The sequence below is a fragment of the Aulonocara sp. 'chitande type north' Nkhata Bay genome, linkage group LG22 (genome assembly GCF_057382095.1).
Source record: "Aulonocara sp. 'chitande type north' Nkhata Bay isolate Kocher_YH1m ecotype deep benthic linkage group LG22, A_spYH_male_GT1.1, whole genome shotgun sequence".
Lineage (NCBI taxonomy): Eukaryota > Metazoa > Chordata > Actinopteri > Cichliformes > Cichlidae > Aulonocara > Aulonocara sp. 'chitande type north' Nkhata Bay.
The window spans coordinates 30,477,228-30,499,404 of record NC_141364.1 but is presented as its reverse complement, the minus strand read 5'-3'; the positions used below and the strand labels follow the sequence as shown (position 1 = coordinate 30,499,404).

Sequence of the window (22,177 nt, the reverse complement as noted above, 5' to 3'; positions counted from 1 at the left end):
GTCATTATAGCTGTGTGGCAGGCAGGATGAGGACCCAAAATGCAAACTCACGGACTCAGGGGATAAACTCAAAATCACAGCTTTAATGCTGGAAGGCAGATCACAAGAAATACAAAACTTAAACCGGGAACAATAACTAACACTTGCAGAGAGACACAGGGAAATCCACGCAGCTATGAGGGAGAACGCGACACAGACATAAATACACAGAGGGTTAACGAGGGAAGTGGGAGCACACGGGGAACACAGGTGACACTGATAATCATAACAAGACATGGCAGGAGTGAACACAACACTAACGGGAGACGGGCAAAGTAAAACAGGAAGTACAGAGGTTCAGACAGGAGGAGAGAGAGCACGGGGAGAACACAGACATAACGGGCTGGGGAAAACATAGAATAAAACACAAAGAGAGACAAGGGCTCATAAATACACAGAGGGGCACACAGGGGGTAAAAGCCACGAAGGGAAAACACTTGGGGAACAACACAACAGGGCAACTCAGGAAACATGGCCTAAATAGGGAACAAAATACAAACATACAAGAAAACTAAGAACACTGGGCCAACATGGCCCAGGACCATGACAGATCATATTGCCACTTTTTTTGCGTTACAACAACATTCCTTCTTATTTTAATGTTTTTTCATCGTGCTCCATGGCAGAGAAACACACAAATCAATATCTCATTGTCGGCACTGGGTCAAGCTGTCGTAGGTAAGTACATGCATTGTCTCATGACCAGAACGCTACCATTGTTTACATGTTAGATTTGTTCCTATCTGTGTGTGTATATTCTTTTCTATGTGTACCTAGCCCCACAGGTGTGCAATAAACCCAGAGAAATCACAGAAACGGTGTTGAACCCAGCACCTTCAATGTCTGGTGACACTGGTAAAATTTCTTATTTTGAATAGTGATTGTCATATATAGGTGAAATAATAATCTTGCATTCATTATCTTGTTGTAGTTGATGGCTCATAAACGAATTTGTTACATGCTGTTTCAAATGAATTTCCTTCTATAGATAGTGGTTATTTTTCTTGCATTTGTATGCATTTAATATGCATTCTATGTAGTGTTTTGTCTGAAACCTGTTAAAATCTCTATAGAACCTCAGGAAAGAGTTGACAACAAGAAAGCCAATAGAAGGTCAACAGATGCAACTTTTCCTGACCTGTGTGGACCACCGTGCGAAGCTCTGACAAAGCCTGAGAACATTTTGGCCAGCCGTTCATCATGGTGTTTTGTACCGCACCCTGGCCAACAACAGCTTGTATGTTAAAGTTTTCAGATGTCGCAAAGTGCAACTTTTAGTGCTTATCTGATTTTGTCATCCACAGTCTATGACACCATCTGTTTTTTTTAGCTCAACTGGACATCAGCAGACCCAAAGATGAGCTGTATGTTGAAACGTCTTCTGGATGCCTCACGTGGGCAGATTTTTGGACACTGGGTTTAAACAAACAAATGGAATTCACTGTAAGTATTTTTTTTCTATGAATATGAAATAATAAAGTGTAAATTCATTTTTTTCATGATTTTTTCTGTTTCAGATTGGAAATGGCTGTTTTGAGCTTATCACTAAAATTGTTTAGTCAAAGGTACTGTATCTTGTATATGATGATTGTCAAGCTTTAATTTAAAGAGTTGTTGTTTTAAATGGTTTTTTTTTACATTCTAGGGGATAAGCATTTACATAGAAAATCTGTATGTCACCCGGACTTGGCTTGCACCCTATGGCTGTGATCCATTGCAGTCCTTTCCTGTAAGTGTACCGTCCTTTAAAGAAACAAGCAAGTAATCAAAATGATTTTTTTTTTATAACTTTGGTGAGAGTTCATATACAGGATACTTAAAAATACAATTCTGTTTCAGACTGATGCTCAGAGGATGCACATCATAGTTCTCCCTCTCTGGACACCTGGTCATTTCCAGTTGTGTGTAAGTCTTGTTTTTTGACACATACAAACTGTTAGAATTTTGCTATGTGTCTGAGATGTATTCAAGCTTTTATGACGCAGTTTCAAAAGTCTTTGATTGTGATCGCTTGCAATGACATTGTTTTCAGGTTTGAAGTCATGGCTAACTGTCTTTTAGGTACTGAAGCCACCTAAAAGAGAAATCCTCTTTCTTGACCCATTATACACCAAGGCAGGATTTGGTGACCAACAATATGTTTCACTTTTGAGGTCACATTTTTATAAGCATTTTTGGTTTGTTCCGGAGTTTTCAGGAACCTGTTCAGTGTTCCAGGTTAAGTGCATCCCAGATCATGTTCTGCTGATCTTGAGTGTTCACACATACAGTACACTCACATGCTTTTTTTATAAACTATATCAGCAAGTTTCTGTGTGGAGTTTGCATGTTCTCCCCGTGTTTGCGTGGGTTCCCTCCGGGTACTCCGGCTTCCTCCCACCGCCCAAAGACATGCAGCTTGTGGGGATAGGTTAATTGGATAATCCAAATTGCCACTAGGTGTAACTGTGTGAATGAATGTGAGTGCGAATGGTTGTCTGTCCCTGTGTGTTGGCCCTGCGACAGACTGGCGACCTGTCCAGTCTGTTGCCCTATGACAGCTGGGATAGGCTCCGGCGCCCCCCGCGACCCTGAAAAGGATAAGCGGAAGCGAATGGATGGATGGATGGATATATCAGCATGATGATTCAACATTTTATTCTATTTCTCATCTTCACATTATGATCAAGTCAGTGATGCTGTCTTTAGATGAGTTTCAGACATAAATAGGGTCTTCCAATGTTTTAGTTTAACATAAAACACCATTAAAAATTAGTTTATGAAATATGCAAACCTTAACTTAAAGCTGTAAATGCTTTATTTTGACCAACTGTGAGCATGTGACTGTACTTTTTCATTTTGTTATGCTGTTTTATTGAGGTCGTGTTCCTAAGGCCTGTAGTTACAGTTGGTGCTATTGGCAATAAACATTTCACACCCATCATCATGACATCTGTTAACTTGTGAATGTAACTGTCTTTAAAAAAAAAAAGGTATCTTGCAGTGAAGATCATTCCCGGGCAGTGGTCAGAAAAAAAGAGCTTTGACTTGAAGGTATGTGCTAGTTTAAGTGTATGGTGAATAATATGAATTACACTAGTCTTCTTTTAAGGGATTTTATTAACGAGCCTTTATTTTCAATGTAATACAGGGTTTTCCAAGCCAAGACTATGGAGTTGACTGTGGGATCTTCATGCTGATGGTAATTTTTCTTTTCTCTTCTTGAGATTCATACAGAAGCTAATTTAAGCTTCTAAAAAAAAATGACATTTTTATTTTTTCTTCCAAATAGTCTGCTCTGTACATGGCACAGGATGCTTCATTTGACTATACTATAGTAAGTATTCTATTTACTTTCACAGCAATGGAGTCTTGAATCTTTTGAAAGTTGTTAAATATGTTTCATATTAATATTTTACAGTCAGACATGCCCTACTTGCGTAAATGGTGGTGCTTGCTGTTGTATTGTATTGTATGTTGTATTTATATTTTGACTTCCGTTATATGTTGTGTCAAAGTTTACACACCTTAACAATATCAACATTTTCTGTTAAGCTCTGGCAAGCTATTTGCACACTGGAGAGAGGAAGCCAAAGCTGTGCTTGAAGGACAACACGTGCCCATTTTCAGACTGAAAAAGCGCAAGTTCCAGGAAGTCAGTCAGGTCAGTATTCACTTTAAACAGTAGTGTAATTACATGTTTAGTGACATTTGAATGACTGTTAAAAAACTGTTCTGCAACAGAGAAATAACTATGTTTTTATCCCCATTTGCCTGACACAGGAGCCAGCAGTTGTTGAAGATCTGCATCCTGCTGTGCAGTGGGTTGTCCAAAATAGGGCACTTTTCCGTGGACATGGAACAATGCCAAAATATCTGTCCTTAAATCAAGGGGACCAGCAGAGGGTCTTAAGAGACATGTCAGAGGAAGAAGACACTGGAGGACTTGTTCCTCTTTGTTTTTCAGTTTGCAGAGGACATGGAGCTCTTTTTGAAAGCATGTGCTGATGAGCAGGGACTAAGGGTCAGTGCTATGTTTGACATGTAATGGACAAATGTAGGCACTGGCTGTGTTTGTTTGTTTAATATGTCGTTGTTGTTGTTTTTTGTTTTGTTTTTGCATAGTACAAAATTCCAATTAAATTTATTTCAAAATGTCGTTCACTTGATTCTATGTCCATACTTATAATAAAGGATTACAGTGTAACAGCATTAAATGTAAATGTAACAGCATTTTTTTTAAACTTGTAATTTCAAAATAAAAAGCTTATTGTTGATATTAACAGTAAAGAATTGTAATCAATAATATTTTTATACATTTTAAACATTAACACTCTGGGCTCTATCCTGGCCATTTGTGGACACTTCACTTATTCTTTTTTTTTTGACTACTGCACTGCAGTGGACCAAAAGAATGACACGGGTTTGATCTTAAGGATCTAATAGTTGTGTGTGTTGTGCATGACATTGCCACACAAATATGTATTTGCAAGATAGAGTAGAATAAATTATGACGCATGAAATATTACATAGGCTGCAGTGAATTTCTGTTGATACAGACTATTGAGCTTTGAGTTTCCCAGTCAAACTTAGCTTTGAAGCACATGCTAAAAACACTTTTACTCTTGTACATTTCATAACAAGACACCATAGCCAAAATATTAACAAAATATATATTATTAAAAACTTCAAAGCTGCAGCACATACAGCAACAAACACCATTAGTAAATGTGTCCTGGAGTTTATGCAGGTGCAGAAAGTGCTGCTGCTGTAAGTAAGCCTAACAGCTTCCAGATCACTTATTTTTCTGGAAAGATGGTAGGAAGGGCATCACTGCTCATTTCTACAGTCTCCCAGATCTTGGAATACAATCCCTTTGTACCATGAAACCACTTCGCAGTACTAGGAGTCCACTAAAACCTATAAAGAGAGTGATCCTGGAAGAAATGGGGCACACACTAGTGATCTCAACAATTGCAAGACAGCCTTTTCCCCGATGCTCAGATGGGGAAAAAAGGAAGTTTAATGAAACATTAGGACTTTATCACCGTTTTATCTGAAAAGTTAATGGTAATATATAACCTAACTGGCTATAAAGAGTAAAAAATTTAGATACAATTTTGATTTTGATGAAAAGGACTGGTGCTATTTAACCCAATCATGTTGCCAATTAACCTAATCAGTGTTAATTGGTCTTCCAGCTCTTCGTTATGCTCAAATTTACTTTTTCCAGCCTATTATTGCTACTTGTCCCAACTTTTTTGGGATTTGTTGACATCGTGTAATTTTGAATCAACATATTTTTCCTTTGAAATGATACATTTTCTCGGATTACATTTTTGATCTGTCATCTACGTTCTATTCTGAATAAAATATTGACATTTGCCGTCTCCACACCATTGCATTCAGTTTTTATTCACAATTTGTTTAGTGTCCCAACCTTTTTGCAATCCGGTTTGTATGTATCAGCAGCAGAATGGACCTAAAAATAAATGTACTTCTGCCCATTTTGACCCATTTAGCAGAAAATTCACATTCAAATTCATATTTTATTTGTCACGTACACAGTCATACACAGTACGATATGTAGTGAAATGCTTAGACAACTGCTCGTGACCTAAAGAAAACAAAAAGGGAAAAGGCTATGAATAAGATAGGAAATAAATATGAAAAATTAAAAAGGGTAAATTTAACTAGGAAGGAATAAAATATAAATTAAGGTTAAAAAGGAAATAACTGTACAACACAAATTAGAATGAAGGGTAAATTTAACTGGGAAAGAAAAAGATAAAATATATAAATTAAAGTTGAAAATAAAATAACTGTACAACAAAATACACAATATAGAACTATATAAGAATGTATGAAGAAATATAAATAAGTATATACACAATAACAGCAGCTGTACAAATATTAACTGGAAATGAAGAATATAGTGACCAGTGTTGTGCAATCCACATTATGTCTTGTGCAGTGCAAATATGCTTAAAGTGATTTAAGTGATGAAGTGAAAACAATGTCCAGAATGTCCAGTGTGTGTGTAAGAACTATATGTGTGGGTCAGTACTGTGTGGTGGTGTGATTGAGAGACCGTATCGCCTGCGGGAAGAAGCTCCTCCTCAGTCTCTCTGTGTTGGTTTTCAGGGAGCGGAATCGCTTTCCTGACCTCAACAGAGAGAACAGTCTGTTGTTGGGATGGCTGAGGTCCTTCACGATCTTCCTGGCCTTGGTTCAGCACCGCCTGCTGTAGATTGAGTGCAGGTCAGGGAGCTCGGGATGGTGCGCTCAGCTGATCGCACAACCCTCTGTAGAGCTCGTCTGTCCTGCATGGTGCTGTTCCCAAACCAGGTTAAGATGTTTCCCGCCAGGATGCTCTCTATGGTGCACGAGTAAAAGTTCCTGAGCACCTTGGAGGGCAGTTAGAAGTCTCTCAAGCGTCTGAATTATGGTGGAATTATGGTGTTAAATGCAGATCTGTAGTCTATGAAGAGCATTTTAACATAATTCCCCCTTCTAGTGTCCAAGTGAGTGAGTGATGTGTGGAGGAGATGAGAGATGGCATCGTCTGTGGAACGATTTGGACGGTAAGCAAACTGTAGTGGGTCCAGTGTGTCTGGTAGTGAAGAAATGATGAAGTCTCTGACCAGGCGTTCAAAGCACTTCATCACTACTGAGGTGAGGGCTACAGGGCGATAGTCATTGAGAGAAGCAGGGTGGGGTTTCTTCGGGACAGGAACAATGATGGACTCTTTGAAGCATGTGGGGATCACCGACTGAGATAAAGAGATGTTGAATATGTCAGTGAACACAGGAGCTAGCTGGTATGCGCAGTCTCTTAGGATACGACCTGGGATGCCGTCTGGTCCTGCTGCTTTCCTGGTGTTCACTCTTTTGAAGGCTCTCCTTACTTCATGCTCGGAGATGACGAGCACGTTTCCGGTGCTGGCAGTATCTTCCTGTCTGCAGCCGTTAGCGCCGCTAGCACTAGGATTGTTGGAGTCCTTAGCTGCAGCCTCGAAGCGAGCATAGAAAGTGTTCAGCTCGTCTGCCAGAGTCACGGCCGCGTTCGTCATACCGGTTGTTGGTGCTTTATAGTCCGTTATTGTCCTTAGTCCCTGCCACAGGCTCCTAGAGTCACTCTGTTGGAGTTGTGAAGCCAGCCTGTTTAAGGCTCTGATATCTATTCTGTATGACTTAAAGAGTCACGTCGGTAAAAGTAGATAAATGTTTTAAGAAATATACATTTTATAGCATTTTGTGAACATACACAAAAAGTGGCCATTTTTGGCAACAAACAAGCTGAGAGAGAGTTTTATATTTTTTGCTCTCCTTGAACAAAAATAATAGTGCATAATAATCAATGTTGATGTTAATCAATTAGATGTCCCAGACACTACTATTAATAATACAGCAGTCCCTCGTTTATCGCTGGTGTTACGTTCTATAAATAACTCGCGGTAGGTGAAATCCATGAAGTAGCCAACTTTATTTTTTACAATTATTATAGATGTTAAGACTGTAAAACCCCTCACTACATGCTTTATACACTTTTCTCAGACAGGCATGAACATTTTCACACTTTTCTCTTTTGTTTAAACACTCTTAGAGTTCAAACCTTCGTAGAAACATAAGTCCAGTGCAAAACGTTTCGTCGGCATTGTTGTGTTTGTTTGGGAGAAAACTTACAAACATACAGTACACCACTTCAGAGTTACACTGCTAGCGATCGAAGATTTATGTAAATTCGACAAGCTAAACGCATTCTGTACTGTACAGCAGGAGTCCCCAACCTTTTTTGCACCACAGACCACTTTAATGTCAGACAATATTTTCAGGGAACGACCTTTAAGGTGTCGCGGATAAATACAACAAAAGAATTAAAAAAAAGAAACTGTGGTATTTTGTAAATATAATAATAAATGTGACTTGAGCTGTGTGCCAACAACAATGACAGTGAGATCCTCCTCTCTGCTTCTTAATGCTCTCTGGTCGCTATGGTAACGCGTAAATAGTTCTTTCAAAATAAGACACACAACTACAACCATACATTTCACACCGGAGGATCAACTGTCACGGAACGGTACCAAAGGACTCACGGACCGGGACCGGTCCGTGGGCCTATTAAGGACCACTCCTGTACAGGAGACACTGGACTAGATTGATTGACAATGGTCTACAGCAATCAGAACGCACAACACGATGTACTGTAAAAAAATTAATAAATCAGCGAAACAGCAAGTGCTGCGGAAGGTGCGCCGCGTTATAGCGAGGGACCACTGTACACTTTTGGCCACGAACAATTTAGGGGATGGTGAATTTTTTTGAACAAACCCAGAGTGTTAAAAACCCCTCACTTAAAACCATTTTTATTTCTCAGCAGCATCAATAGTAACAAAAACGCAATTTAGTTTTCGCTGTCAAAGTCGATTTAACTGAAGTTACATGTTTCAGGTTACTGTGGAGGTCACGTGTTTCCGGTTAGTGTGGAGGTCACGTGTATCCGGTTACTGTGGAGCTCCACAGTGGCTGCAGGTGCTCTTGACGGTGTGCTGCAAACTCTGTGTCTGTGTCTATGTGCACGAGCACATGAATGCCTACATGTGCGCGTTCCCACGTGTCTATGTGAGTGCTCGTGTGTGACTGTGTATGCATACCTGTGTGTATGTGTGGGTGCACATGAGTGAGTGTGCGTGTGGATGTGTGTGCGTGACAGTTAAAACACTGTGGGTGTAGGTGACTCCCTAGGTCATAAAACCCATCTCCCTTCCAGACCACAGTTATCCAGTTACAAATGTTGAGACCCCCACCCAAACATCCTCTAGGGAAATTCCACTCAGCATTAACTCCTCTCTGTTTTACTTTCACAGTTCAAGTGGGGGAGGGGTCTCCAATCTACTCCTAAGTTCACGACACAGTGAAGCCTTTATTATATTGAGGGCAGTGTCAATGTCTCTACAATAGTTCTACATTCTATGTTAACACATTTCTAAACTCTAAAATAAGCTAAACACTCCTACACTATCTATCTATCTATCTATCTATCTATCTATCTATCTATCTATCTATCTATCTATCTATCTATCTATCTATCTATCTATCTATCTATCTATCTATCTATCTGAGATATTATAGAGATATTATAGAGATATTATAGAGATAGAGATATAACTTGAAATGCAAATATAAATAGTCAATTTTAAAATCATATGCACAGGTTTTGCAAACAACAAAGTTATTTGTAGCCATTTATCTTTTACCCCTTTTTTTAATAACCATTTCAAACTATTTACATAACAATCAGCTGTTCTGCATTCAATAAGATGCCACACAAATTATTTGTGCCACTCCTGCAGGCCATTTACCATTTACTCCAAATATTTTTGTCCACTATGAAGGAGACCATCACGGCCTGATACCTGCAGGTATCACAGCAACAGGTGTATCACTCTTGTTCTCTACTTGGAGACAGCAGTCACATCATTGTTCTAACACACAACACAAAACTATCCACAACACTACACACTAACTACACAAGACAACATATTAACTACACACTCCAAACACGCTAAACATCACAAATCTCAAAACTCGCTCTCTCCCTTTTTCTGCTGTGTTTCTCTCTCTCTCGCGTGGGGTCACTTCTAAAACTTCCCCCTCTTCCTAAACAACCAAATGTCATGTTGCCATATAATTGATTGGTCGACATGGTACATTTTCATCAACATGAAAGGGCTGGTTTTTTGTTGTTTTTTTGAGCTATAGAATGCACTTTCAAGCAGGAAGTGCGTGCTAGAGCTGTCCTTAGACAGTAAACGTGATGAAACAATTGAGGAAAAAACGCAGCGTATATATTGTTTATCATGACTCTGGTTTTACGTGGCCTATCAACACAATTTAAAAACTGATATATATCACCTTGTTGCTTTGTCATCTTGACGTGGTCATGTGATTGGCTTACCACGACTACTTCATTCTTCCTCAGTCAAACAGCAGCACTCATGCGATTGTTTTGCCCCTAGCTCCAGGTGTTGTACCAAAAAGTGATCGTAGGGCAGAAAGTGATTGCCGTCCGCGGGAGCGCGCGCAGCTGCTTAACCCTGTAGCGGCTATGCAGGTCACACAGGGGATGAAGAGCGGAAAATGGAGAGCAGAGAGATGTGGAGGATGACAAAAAAAATGTGCCTGACGAGCCCAGTTGTAAGCTATTAAGACTCAACTGTACACTGTGTTCGCGTTTTCCTCCGAAACCGTAAGTTCTGTTGGAGCAGCCTTTCAACAACTCTCTCTGTCTCTTGCTAACAAAGTTGACCCAGACAACAAAGTAAAGCTAGTTTTTGGCTACGAGACCAACATGAAACCCGACGTATTAGCCAGAGGTCCCGTTACTACGGTTCAGAGCTGCAGACCTGTTTTATATACGTGCAGAATGGTTTTCTATGTGAGATCATTGTAAAAAGTGCAGCCTTACCTAATGTCCACCCTACTGTTACTCATTTTATATTAAGATTTAAAAATCTAGTTGGTATTGGTATGGCAAGTAACCTTCAGTAATAGTAATAAATCACACAGCAATAGTACATTCATGTAGTTTAAACAGCATTATAATATATTAAGTAATCCAAAGTATTCAGAATATGTGTCAGAGATTTACAGTTAACAAACAGTCAGGTGAATAAACAACAATGAGACACTTGTGTAGGTTAACGTGCTGCACGGGTGAAAAGCTCAGAGCAAATCACACCGAACTGCAGTATTCGTTTATTTTTATAGGTTACATCGTCAATATGCAAATATAATCACATTTCCTGTCACGCAGGTCCTGATGTCTGTCTGCATGCAAGCTGTGTGTGTGTGTGTGTCACAGAGTATGTGTGTTGCAGGTCAATTTCTAAGAATAATATAATGCAAGTCAACTTCTGCGGATATGTATTTCTGTGCTGGTCTCTTGTCAGTGTCACAGGGTCAGCTTCCTGTTTCAAAAGAAAACTGTCTGGTGAAATATGTATAACATAACTTTTGAAGCATAAGCAAATAAAACAATAAAAACTCCCTAACAATATGTTACTCTCATTGTGTAACGTAATGAAATACGTTGCAAAATACATTTGGGGGCGTGTTTTCTGTAATCTGTAGTGGAATACATTTTAAAAGTCAACCTAATAACACTGAGCCAGAGGGGCTGTTATTCTGTGTGTATATGGATAATCGAAAACATTGAAATACCTTTCTTGCACGTAGAAATGAATTTTGTTCGCTTAAATTAAACTTTTGTAACTTCTCAATAATTTTCTCCTGAACATGTAACATTTGCGCTTGCAAAGGAATATAGGCACTATAAAGGCTCTAATGTCTCAAAAGCTCACTTTTGAATAGGCTCAGAATAGAGGCACTAAAATAACGCCATAGATTTCCAACAGGCTGACATTGCATGTTGTCATCAAAACATCAGAAAACATCCAAGTTTTAGTAAAGGCCTTGCCCTTTGGAGGGAGTGTTCTCTGATGCTGTTCTTGTAGTAATAGTCTGAGTTTTGCAGTGCTTTATAGATGAAGGGGAAAATAACTCAATAATCTTCAAAGTTCAGATGATGGTCCATGATGAATCCAATGTTTGGACGCCAGTTTAGCTCACAGCATGAGCAGGCGACCATATACCACAAGCTAAATGCTGTGTTCCACGTTCGAGATTCCTTTGCTGTTAGTCATCCTCCACTCTCTCCCCACTTTCCTGTCTATTTGCTACTGTTAGATTTGTATTGTTGATTGTCATTTATGCTTAGAAATATTTACTTATATATGCTTAGAGTTTTGTAATTAGTTGTAGATTGGTAGAGGTTTTGATCCTTGATAGTCTGCAAACTTTGTGTGTATTAGACAGCACTTTGGGAGCATGAGAGGTCATACCGTGTCTTATTATTTTATGGTAGGATTAACGTAGTTGCGTTTGTTCTAGTCTAAGTGCTCTTTGTTTAGATGAACTGCAGGACTTCCTCACCGTGTTATCTAGGATGAACCATCTAGGGTGAGGGGGAGGCTACCCTCTTCCTGACCAAGGATGTTTGACCCTTTGATCAGCAGTCCACACACACACACACACACACACACACACACACACACACACACACACACACACACACACACACAGGCAAGGTACTCTTTGTGTATGTAGACGTCATATGTTAATGAACTTATGCATATTCATGTAACCTCAATAAAAGGACAGTGATACGGGAGAACGGACGAGAGCTACTGGGGTCAAGCGAAGGAACGGTGCCTGTCCGGTTCTCTCCCGTGCACGAGTACCATGAAGAAGTTTGCCTACTTGTGTCTTGCTTGCAGTGTAATTATATTGTCTTAACGTTCCAGCGAATAGGTTTATGCTACAAACCTATCATTAATTGGTCCTTCGATGCCGGAGCCCTGGAATCGCATTCACCGAGGGGAGGAGGGACACGCTGAAAGACTGACGTCAGCCAGGAAGTTCCTGTGGATTCGCTGTATGTCTTTTCTCCTCGATGAATGGCGATTGGCGGGATTCGAGGCTGATATTACACGCTAAGCAACACCGAGTAAGTTTAGAGTTCAACTCTATAACTGTACGTCTTCGCCGCTCAGTGGGGCGTTGTCCGTGGCCGCTTAGTGGGGCTAAAATTCGCCGTCTAAGTGGGGCGATGTACAAAGCCGCTCAGTGGGGTTTTTTGTACAGAAGCATTAAGTCGCAGAGTTGCGCAGTTCGAACTTTTTTTTGGTTCGCCGTCTTAGTGGGGCGAAATACAGACCGCTGTGTGGGGTACTGTGGTGAGTTCTCCACCGCTCAGTGGGGTGTTGAGAAGTTCCGCGGGGTCCAGATTGTGCTGGACAGTAGGCCTATTTTGTGTTGTTGTCATTGTCGTCGTCGTTGTTGTTGTTGTTGTGTGTGAGTGTGTGCGGAGCAGAACATGTGGTCTGTGACACCGACTGTTGTTGTTATCATGGGTTTCTAAGCAACCAAGAGTGAGTCGGAGGGAGACAGACGTTTGTGCTGGACTTTGCTCCTGGCAGCACAAAGTATTTATGTAAAAAAGAGAGAGAGCGACGGCTCCACAGCTGCGCGGGTTCACGCGAGCGCGGTCACGCGGACCTGAGCCGTGCGGTTAATCGCAGGCTTATAAATGGAAGAGATTCAAATGTTAGAAGTTTTCAGAAAACACACCAGCCTTGGAGAGCTGTGGAGAAGGCCAGCCCACATCAGCAGCACTTAAGATATGCTCTGGTGAATGGCTTTCCCCCCACCCCTTGCTGACACAATGTTTATTCTTTAGCCTGCCCTGATCGACAGCAGCCTGTGTGCCAGACCATAGATTTAATTGAGGTGGATAGTTGTTAAAAGTAATCTACATTAAGCTTGTGGTTGCTTAAATTCAGTACAATGACATGTGAGGTGAAGTGATATAGGTAAATATTTAAACTAATGAAGTGCATAGAGGCACTTGACCTGTGTGGAAGACGGTCGTCTTATTATGAGCCATTGTTGAGATATAGAGCACATCTGTGAAAACAACTAATATGCTCAACCCTGTATGAAACATCTAAAAATACATGATGGAGAAGCTGTGTTGAATATGTAAGTTTAAGACTTTGCCACTGTGGGCAGAGCATGCAACTACTGTGTGATGTCGCGTTGCAGTTTTGTTTTTGTTTTTTGAGCTGATGAGCAAGCTACACATTATCAGATCAAGAGCTGTCTGAGAACTACTCAAAGAGAGGGAAACAGAGAGTGTGCAGCGTTTCCATGAGCAGTTTTTCTGCACCTTGACTCGTGTGTGTGTAGCATCAGCATCATGTTTTTGTTTATTTGTTTTGTTGGATTAAAAATAATTAAATAAACTGGTGATCATGCTTATGGATCACCATGGCACATATCTCCAGCCATATGGTTTATTTATGCAGATGAAAAAGTGAGTGTGAATGTGTCTGACATCACAGTGTTTTTGTGCACTGTGCAAAAGTAATTGCCTTTGATTGTGAGTGAGAGCGGTGATTTTGCAGACCACCAGCTATTGTGAAGAAAAAAAAAAGAGTGAAAAAGAGACAAATTACTACATTGTAGACGAAGAGAAATAATCATAGGAAAAAGGTTTTGTGTTGATCAGCCGAAAAACAACTACAATGTCATTTTCTGCTTTTAAGAAAGGATTGTTCACACAAACACAGAGAGAGAGAGAGAGAGAGAGATGTGTGTTGATTAAGCAGTGATGATAATAATGAACATGTTTTAGTTTGTCACTTTCAGGTGAAAAGCAGACCTGTATCAATTTTCCACATGCAACAGTCGGAAGAAAGTTATAGTTTAACATCATTGGAAACATGCAGGCCAAGTTTCTGGCTGACTTATTTACAGTGCCATGTGTTTCTCAACCTCACAAGCGAGCTCACTCCTCCCTGAAGATAAGGAATGCAGCTCCAAAGCAATAACATGATAAAGAGACAGCAGCAAGTCCTGAGCACAAAAAGTCCCAGCAAAGCAGCAGCAATGTGGATAAACAGCAGCAGAAGAAGAAAGCAAACCCATCTTCCTGTCTGATTGGTTGAATTTCACGGAGGGGCGAGCAAGATGGCAGCGTGAAGAGGAGTTTTTGTTTGAGTTCTCAGCACGAGACACTTATTTGACGTCTTTCTGGCCTTCGGGACTTTTTTTGGAGATCAGCGCGCTAAACTTGCTGGATCTGAGGCCAGGGTCTGCGGCGGCAGCATGTTGAAATGCTCAAAAAGGACTGAGTGACTCGGGCAAGCCACATGCGGCTAGCGACATGAAAGAAATGGACCCTTCATGATGCGTTCAACGTGCCAGCGCTGTGGTGGGAAAGGCTCCATCATAAACACGCCCTGCGCCCTGCGCCGAGGTTCAGGCCAAGAAGAAGAAGACGATGACTTCCAAGCCCAAGAAGGTCGGCCTCAGCGTGGGCGAGCTGATTGTGAAAGCCGTGGCCGCTTCCAAGGAGCGCAACGGCCTGTCCGTGGCCGCTCTCAAGAAGGCTCTGGCTGCCGGAGGCTACGATGTGGACAAGAACAAGGCCCGTGTCAAGACCGCCATCAAGAGCCTGGTGGCGAAGGGCACTCTGGTGCAGACCAAGGGCACCAGGACCTCCGGATCCTTCAAGATGAACAAGGCTACTGAGAGCAAAGCCAAGAAGCCCGCCGCGGCCAAAGCCAAGAAACCGGCAGCAGCTGCTAAGAAGTCGCCCAAGAAGGCAGCAGCAGCACTTCAGCTACTAGACAGGACAAAGCTGAAGGAGAACTGCCGGGACTGTTGAAGTGGGAGAGGACAAAAGAGTGAGAGGACAACAGAGTGAGAAGACTAGGTGAGAACATATAGGAATTATTTAATGTGGGAAATCAAAATTTGGGTTAGCAAACCTGGGGAAAAGAAAACTGACTGCTTAAGTTGGAAAATTGAGACGGAGTCTGAAACATTGCGAAAATAGAAACATATACAAAATCACACACACACAAGCAGAACATGCATTAACCCTACTAACAATTCCAAACACAAAATGACTCATGAAGACTCATAGCACATTAGTTAAGAAATGATTAAATAATAGCAGAGAAATGTGTAGAAAAGGCAGCTTTAAGAACATGCTCTGCTGGAGATGCAGCTCCACAGACATGCATTTGACCTGCCTAATAACACAAACACCCATGCAATGAAAATTAGCTTGTTATCTTTCATCAGTGTTAAATTAGTGTCAATTTAGCAGACACTTGTTATTAAATACTGAATGTATCCAATGCAAAAAATTGACTCTCCAGGTTGCAGGACAACAGTTTAACTTTTGTGGGAAAAAAGATCCTGGTTTGACCAACCAGTGATCAGACAATAAATTTAGTTGTTAAAATGGTAAATTGGGAGAAGCTTCCTGCTTGATTGAGGCAGCACATGTAATTTACTGTATGAGGGAAATTGTCTTTTGTGATACTATTTTGAACATGCTTTTCTGTTGTCCTGTCAACTTAGTGGGTTAATAGCTGATATGCAAATTAGTTGATCGGTTTTAGATTAATGAAAGGTGACTGAATTCTAGCACGAGTGAATGAGATGTGTTGGAGTTGTTGTGTGTTGAGTGGAGACTCTAAAACACTGAGTTTCCTGTTTTGATGTGCGAGTGAATCTTGTATTTAGATACACAACTCTGAATACATCAGAACAAACGTCTTTTGTGAAGTGCATGACAGCATGTCACATGTTTTATGATGAAGGGAAAAAGGAAAAATTGAATAAAATAGATCTGTGGCTTAAATGAGTGAAGAGCACAGACCGGGTGATTAAACTCATAGCTAATATGACATTAGGGTTATGTTGTGTGTTGTGCAGTTGATGGTTGGTTTGGAGTGAATCTAGCTGATGATTCTTCTCCTGTTGTGAAGATGATGAGGAGTTTGTGTCATGACTTAACAAGGCCTTTTTATTTTGATACTTTCACAGTGCACTGAGAGTTTGGTTTGATAATCTCTGTTATTTTTTATTTTTCATTTTTGAACAAGCACTGATTTTTGCTTGTGAATTTCTTTTCTTTGAGCAGATCTGCAAGTCGGGAATTAAAAGCGTTACACGTCGTCAAGAAAATTGTTGCAAGTGAGTTTCTCCACATTTAAAATGGGTTCAGGAGAAAGCCACTTATTTGGGACAATTAGGAAATGAGAGTCCCCCCCAAAAAGGATTCAACGAGGAAATCCAGTCTAAATTATTTTTCTTTTTGAAATAACGTCGTTTTGCTGAGCGTGGAAACGAATGTGATGATAATTTCCACAATTAGCAAAAGAAGGAACCACTGAGTGAATGAGTAAGAATTTTAAAATAACTGACTGACTGACTGAACATGATTGTGTGAAGCTAACCCCCACCTGACAAAGGTGCAGATGAACCCATGTGTTTCCTTTTACAGGAGCAGAAAGATGACAGCAACACTCGAGGTTGCATGATGATTTAACCTTTTAAATGCCATTTTCTGTGTCTGTGCATTTATCAGGTGTGTTATTCATAGGCTTGAGTTGCTCACAGAGATAACTGTGACAAAGTATGCATATGCCTGCGCAAGCGCTAATATTTGCATTTTCTTTTCTTACAGCATGCCAGTTCTTCATGTGAATTGATGATGCTGTTGCATTGTGTTGATGGGAAAATGTGAAGGTTACTTTGATAATGTGAATAACCTGTGTGAAATTTCCTGTGTTGAGAACTGGTGTTACTTTTTTCCACAGCTAGGGTTGACTTTATGGTGTTTTTATGGCACCTCTGGAACCTGTTGACCTGTGTCTGACCTCTGTCTGACTACAGTCAATGTGTATTGCTAATGTTAGTTTCTTTGAGAATGCTGTGGAAGATTCAGCTGAAACGGACAAGTGACATGAGTAAAACAAATAAGAGATACAGTGTTTCTGGGATAGTTTGATATGGGCTCATTAGCTGGCCACTTTTGAGCCCATAGTAATATATAAGTGGAGTGACTTTGCTTAAGAGCAGTCACCGATTACATTAATGTTGCCTGAGTACATGGGATGATCCATGTCTGAGGCGACTTATGAAAATAATTGTAGTTTACTGATTTGAGAAAACCTGCACATGACACTTGTCTTGCTGATGTTGAATGCTTCTTGTCCTTATGATACAATTGTTTACAGGTATGGAGTTTGATTTTACTTCCAGATTTTGTTTTCCAGGCCATGATGGTGTGTATGCAGGCTCCTGGGAGAGCCAGGTGTTAAGCAAACTTAATATGCAAAGCACACTAAAATTTTATTGCAGGATTATAGATCCAGGGTGGTGCTGCTCCAGGGGAGGAGATGCCCTGATGTTGCCTGGGATATGATCTAGCTAATCTTTTTCTTTAAGACTGGAATCCAGGTTTGGTGAGTTGACGCATGGGTGTGTCCATGCGTCAAGAGGAGGGGTCCAAGGATTAACATTAAACAATGTTTTTTATTATTGTTGCAGTGATTTGTGTGATTAGCCGTTTATTTACAAGTATTAAACCTATGCAAGTGGTGCACCCATGTTCAGATGAGGCTTTGATGGCCTATAAGTGAAGTTCACTGAACTAAAGAATGTGGTTTGATGATTGTTGACATACTCTCCAAATAGTTTGTCTTCCTAGCAAGGAAATACAGGTGCAGCAGTAATCTCCTGAGAAATCTTCAGAGACCCAGTGAGAAGCGTGAACCATTCCAGGCATAGCTGACAGCCAGGCAGTGGTTGAGGTCAAAGGTCAAGCTGATTGGGGCCCATCATGAAATCAGACCTTGGAGCCACAGCAAGGACCATGAAACTGCCTGCAAAATAGAGGAGAGGATCGTCCACAAGATGGGAGCTGAGGCCAGGAGAGAGGCTTCAGGAGGATCAGAGATCATCTTCAGCACAGCAGACCTCACACAGAGAGCTGTGCTACTGAGCTTCCAGGAGATTTTAAATAAAATGAAAGATTCAATATTGACGCTGAGGAAGACGACTAAGGTGTACGACGTGCTCTGCCTTAAACCTTCAGCAGCGTTGGAACATAAACACTCAGGGGATGAGGAGCGTGCCAAGCTCCATCGACAGCGTAGAAGGAGTTCGAGGATGACATCATGATTCTGTGAAAGCACAGGAACCAGAAGCTATGGTGGTGATAACAGCAGTTTCCTATGAACATCACCTAACGCTGTGCCACTGTACTGTGCATACGATGACACTCTGAAGGCTGCTGGGATCATAATAGCAGTAAGACAACCCTGCACCCTTTCCACAGAGGTGTTTTCTGCAGAGTATGGACAATGAAGGACAATGAAGGAGTCATAAATATCCCCCTCACAGGACGAAGGCCTGAAGTGAGGTAATGGGAGGCCATAAAACTAGAGTGCTGAGAGGTCTGCAGCTTTGGAAATAGCTGAGAACCATGTTGACAAACAACAAAACCAACTGGTATGTTTGAATGTTTATTCTACATACATTTGGACTCTGGTCCTATGGACAACGATGGAAACAACTGGAAGAGACATTCATGACGCCCTGCAGAACTCAAACCACTCTGCAGAGAGACATGTGATTAGCACACCTGGAGGAAGCATTACCAAGCTGAGATGTTTTTGAAAATGTTACTTTTTTATTTTCACTATTAAATTAACAATTTCTTTGTTTGCTCGTAAGATGCAGTTTGCCATGAGATGAGCTCAATGAATGGGATAACTGCTAATACATTTGTTAAACTGTGTACCTTTTCAGTAATTTAGGGTGATTTGACATATGCTGAGTATAAAAATGTTTGCATTGAAACTGTTAGACATGAGGTATTCATACCTGGGAACTTTTCAGGCATAAAGGTCAAAAAGGGGGGAAATGTTAGATTTGTATTGTTGATTGTCATTTATGCTTAGAAATATTTACTTATATATGCTTAGAGTTTTGTAATTAGTTGTAGATTGGTAGAGGTTTTGATCCTTGATAGTCTGCAAACTTTGTGTGTATTAGACAGCACTTTGGGAGCATGAGAGGTCATACCGTGTCTTATTATTTTATGGTAGGATTAACGTAGTTGCGTTTGTTCTAGTCTAAGTGCTCTTTGTTTAGATGAACTGCAGGACTTCCTCACCGTGTTATCTAGGATGAACCATCTAGGGTGAGGGGGAGGCTACCCTCTTCCTGACCAAGGATGTTTGACCCCTTGATCAGCAGTCCACACACACACACACACACACACACACACACACACACACACACACACACACACACACACACACACACACACACAGGCAAGGTACTCTTTGTGTATGTAGACGTCATATGTTAATGAACTTATGCATATTCATGTAACCTCAATAAAAGGACAGTGATACGGGAGAACGGACGAGAGCTACTGGGGTCAAGCGAAGGAACGGTGCCTGTCCGGTTCTCTCCCGTGCACGAGTACCATGAAGAAGTTTGCCTACTTGTGTCTTGCTTGCAGTGTAATTATATTGTCTTAACGTTCCAGCGAATAGGTTTATGCTACAAACCTATCAGCTACTGTGCTATCTAATAAAGGCAAAAATATGCTAACCATAATGTTTAAAACAAGAATAAGACCAAGGTTTTTAGTAGATGATTTGATACTACTGGAAAGTCCCCCAACTTCTCTATGCACTCATGCACCTCGAGAGTTTAGTGTGGAAGAAGCAAAACAGTGGAGCTGAAAGGAGAAAAAGAAACTAGAAGTAGATAGTCCAATAAACATACGTATTAGCTGTCAGGGCTGCAGCAGCAGTACCAGCAACAACTAATATAAAGCCTTGGCATTCAAATGGTCTGTGGTGCAGAAGAAGTGTATGCTTAAAATTTTTGTTTAAAATTGACTGCAAACTTCATATTTTACAGATTTTTTTTTTAATTTCCAAAATGAAAAACTAAATATGTTTTAAATATACTAGAAAATAAATTGCACAAAAAATGCAGATGATACAAATTGAAAATCATCTACAGTATACAATTAAATATTACGTTTTTCTGAAATAAATTGTCAGAAGATTAAACAAACAATGCATTTTAAAAACTCCCTTTGGTTGGTATTTAAGAAAAGATAGAGTGTGATTATTCAAGACCTTGAATGTGATGCAAAATATTTTAAATTTGAGTCTGGGTTTAATATGAAGCCAGTCAAGAGAAAACAACATCGGTGAAACATACAAGGATGTCAAAGGAGCTTGCAAAGAAAGGTGTCTGGACTTCTTTAAGTTGTTTGAAGACGTTTCACCTCTCATCCGAGAAGCTTCTTCAGTGTCTATGTGAGGAGAAAACTCTTAGGAGGCAAAGAAACACAGACTCAAAGATTTTACATGTACATGGGCGATGCCCCGACACTGCGCCAACGTGTGCACTGTGTGTGTGTCACAGAGGAATCGCGCCGGGGCTCCCAGTACGTTCTTTATTTATACTCAAACAAGCTTTCACAGTAATAGGTGTGGCATGTACAGAACTCAAATAACATCTCCTTAAAAGGAGAGACTGTTAGCTTATCTGTTGAAACAGGAGGTAGCTTGGTATGTATAGAACTCTATAACATCTCCTTGAAAGGAGAGACCGTTAGCTCATCTGTTGAGACAGGATGTAGCTTTTTGGCTGTCACAGCACATTTTTTCTGCACACAATGTCTCACTCCCTTTTCCTGCAATTGTTCAATTCACAAGCTCTTCTTCCTTTAAATGAAGCTACAAATAAACATAACACAAAACTCAAAATCTCTCAACAGTCTATAAATACAGTGGCTTGCAAAAATATTTGGCCCCCTTGAACTTTCCCACATTTTGTCACATCACAGCCACAAACATGAATCAATTTTATTGGAATTCCACATGAAAGACCAATACAAAGTGACGTACACTTGAGAAGTGGAACGAAAATCATACATGATTCCAAACATTTTTTACAAATAAATAACTGCAAAGTGGGGTGTGCGTAATTATTCAGCCCCCTTTGGCCTGAGTAAAGTCAATTGCCCATAGACATTGCCTGATGAGTACTAATAACTAAATAGTGTGCACCCGTGTGTGATCTAATGTCAGTACAAATACAGCTGCTCTGTGACGGTCTCAGAGGTTGTCTAAGTGGATATTGGGAGCAACAACACCATGAAGTCCAAAGAACACACCAGACAGGTCAGGGATAAAGTTATTGAGAAATTTAAAGCAGGCTTAGACTACAAAAAGATTTCCTAAGCTTTGAACATCCCACGGAGTACTGTTCAAGCGTTCATTCAGAAATGGAAGGAGTATGGCACAACTGTAAACCTACCAAGACAAGGCCGTCCACCTAAACTCAAAGGCCGAACAAGGAGAGCGCTGATCAGAAATGCAGCCAAGAGGCCCATGGTGACTCTGGACGAGCTGCAGAGATCTACAGCTCAGGTGGGGGAATCTGTCCATAGGACAACTATTAGTCGTGCACTTGCACAAAGTTGGCCTTTATGGAAGAGTGGCAAGAAGAAGGCCATTGTTAACAGAAAACCATAAGAAGTCCTGTTTGCAGTTTGCCAAAAGGCCATGTGGGGAACACAGCAAACATGTGGAAGAAGGTGCTCTGGTCAGATGAGACCAAAATGGAACTTTTTGGCCAAAATGCAAAACGCTATATGTGGCAGAAAACTAACACTGCACATCACTCTGAACGCCATCCC

At 40.7% G+C, this 22,177-nt stretch overlaps 1 long non-coding RNA gene and 1 pseudogene across 2 annotated transcripts; both read left to right on the top strand.

Moving 5' to 3' along the window:
- The first annotated feature begins 810 nt into the window (after positions 1-810).
- LOC147304444 (uncharacterized) lies at positions 811-4,529 on the top strand. Of its 2 annotated transcripts, XR_015126887.1 has the most exons (12): positions 811-894; positions 1,113-1,276; positions 1,370-1,482; positions 1,557-1,604; positions 1,685-1,768; positions 1,879-1,944; positions 2,101-2,192; positions 3,012-3,072; positions 3,170-3,220; positions 3,311-3,355; positions 3,574-3,682; positions 3,802-4,529. It is a non-coding gene; the product is annotated as an uncharacterized LOC147304444 (long non-coding RNA). The 2 variants fall into 2 exon arrangements; XR_015126886.1 differs by lacking the exon at positions 2,101-2,192.
- A 7,234-nt stretch (positions 4,530-11,763) lies between these two features.
- Positions 11,764-20,021, top strand: LOC147304443 (histone H1 pseudogene; annotated as a pseudogene).
- The last annotated feature ends 2,156 nt before the right edge of the window (positions 20,022-22,177 follow it).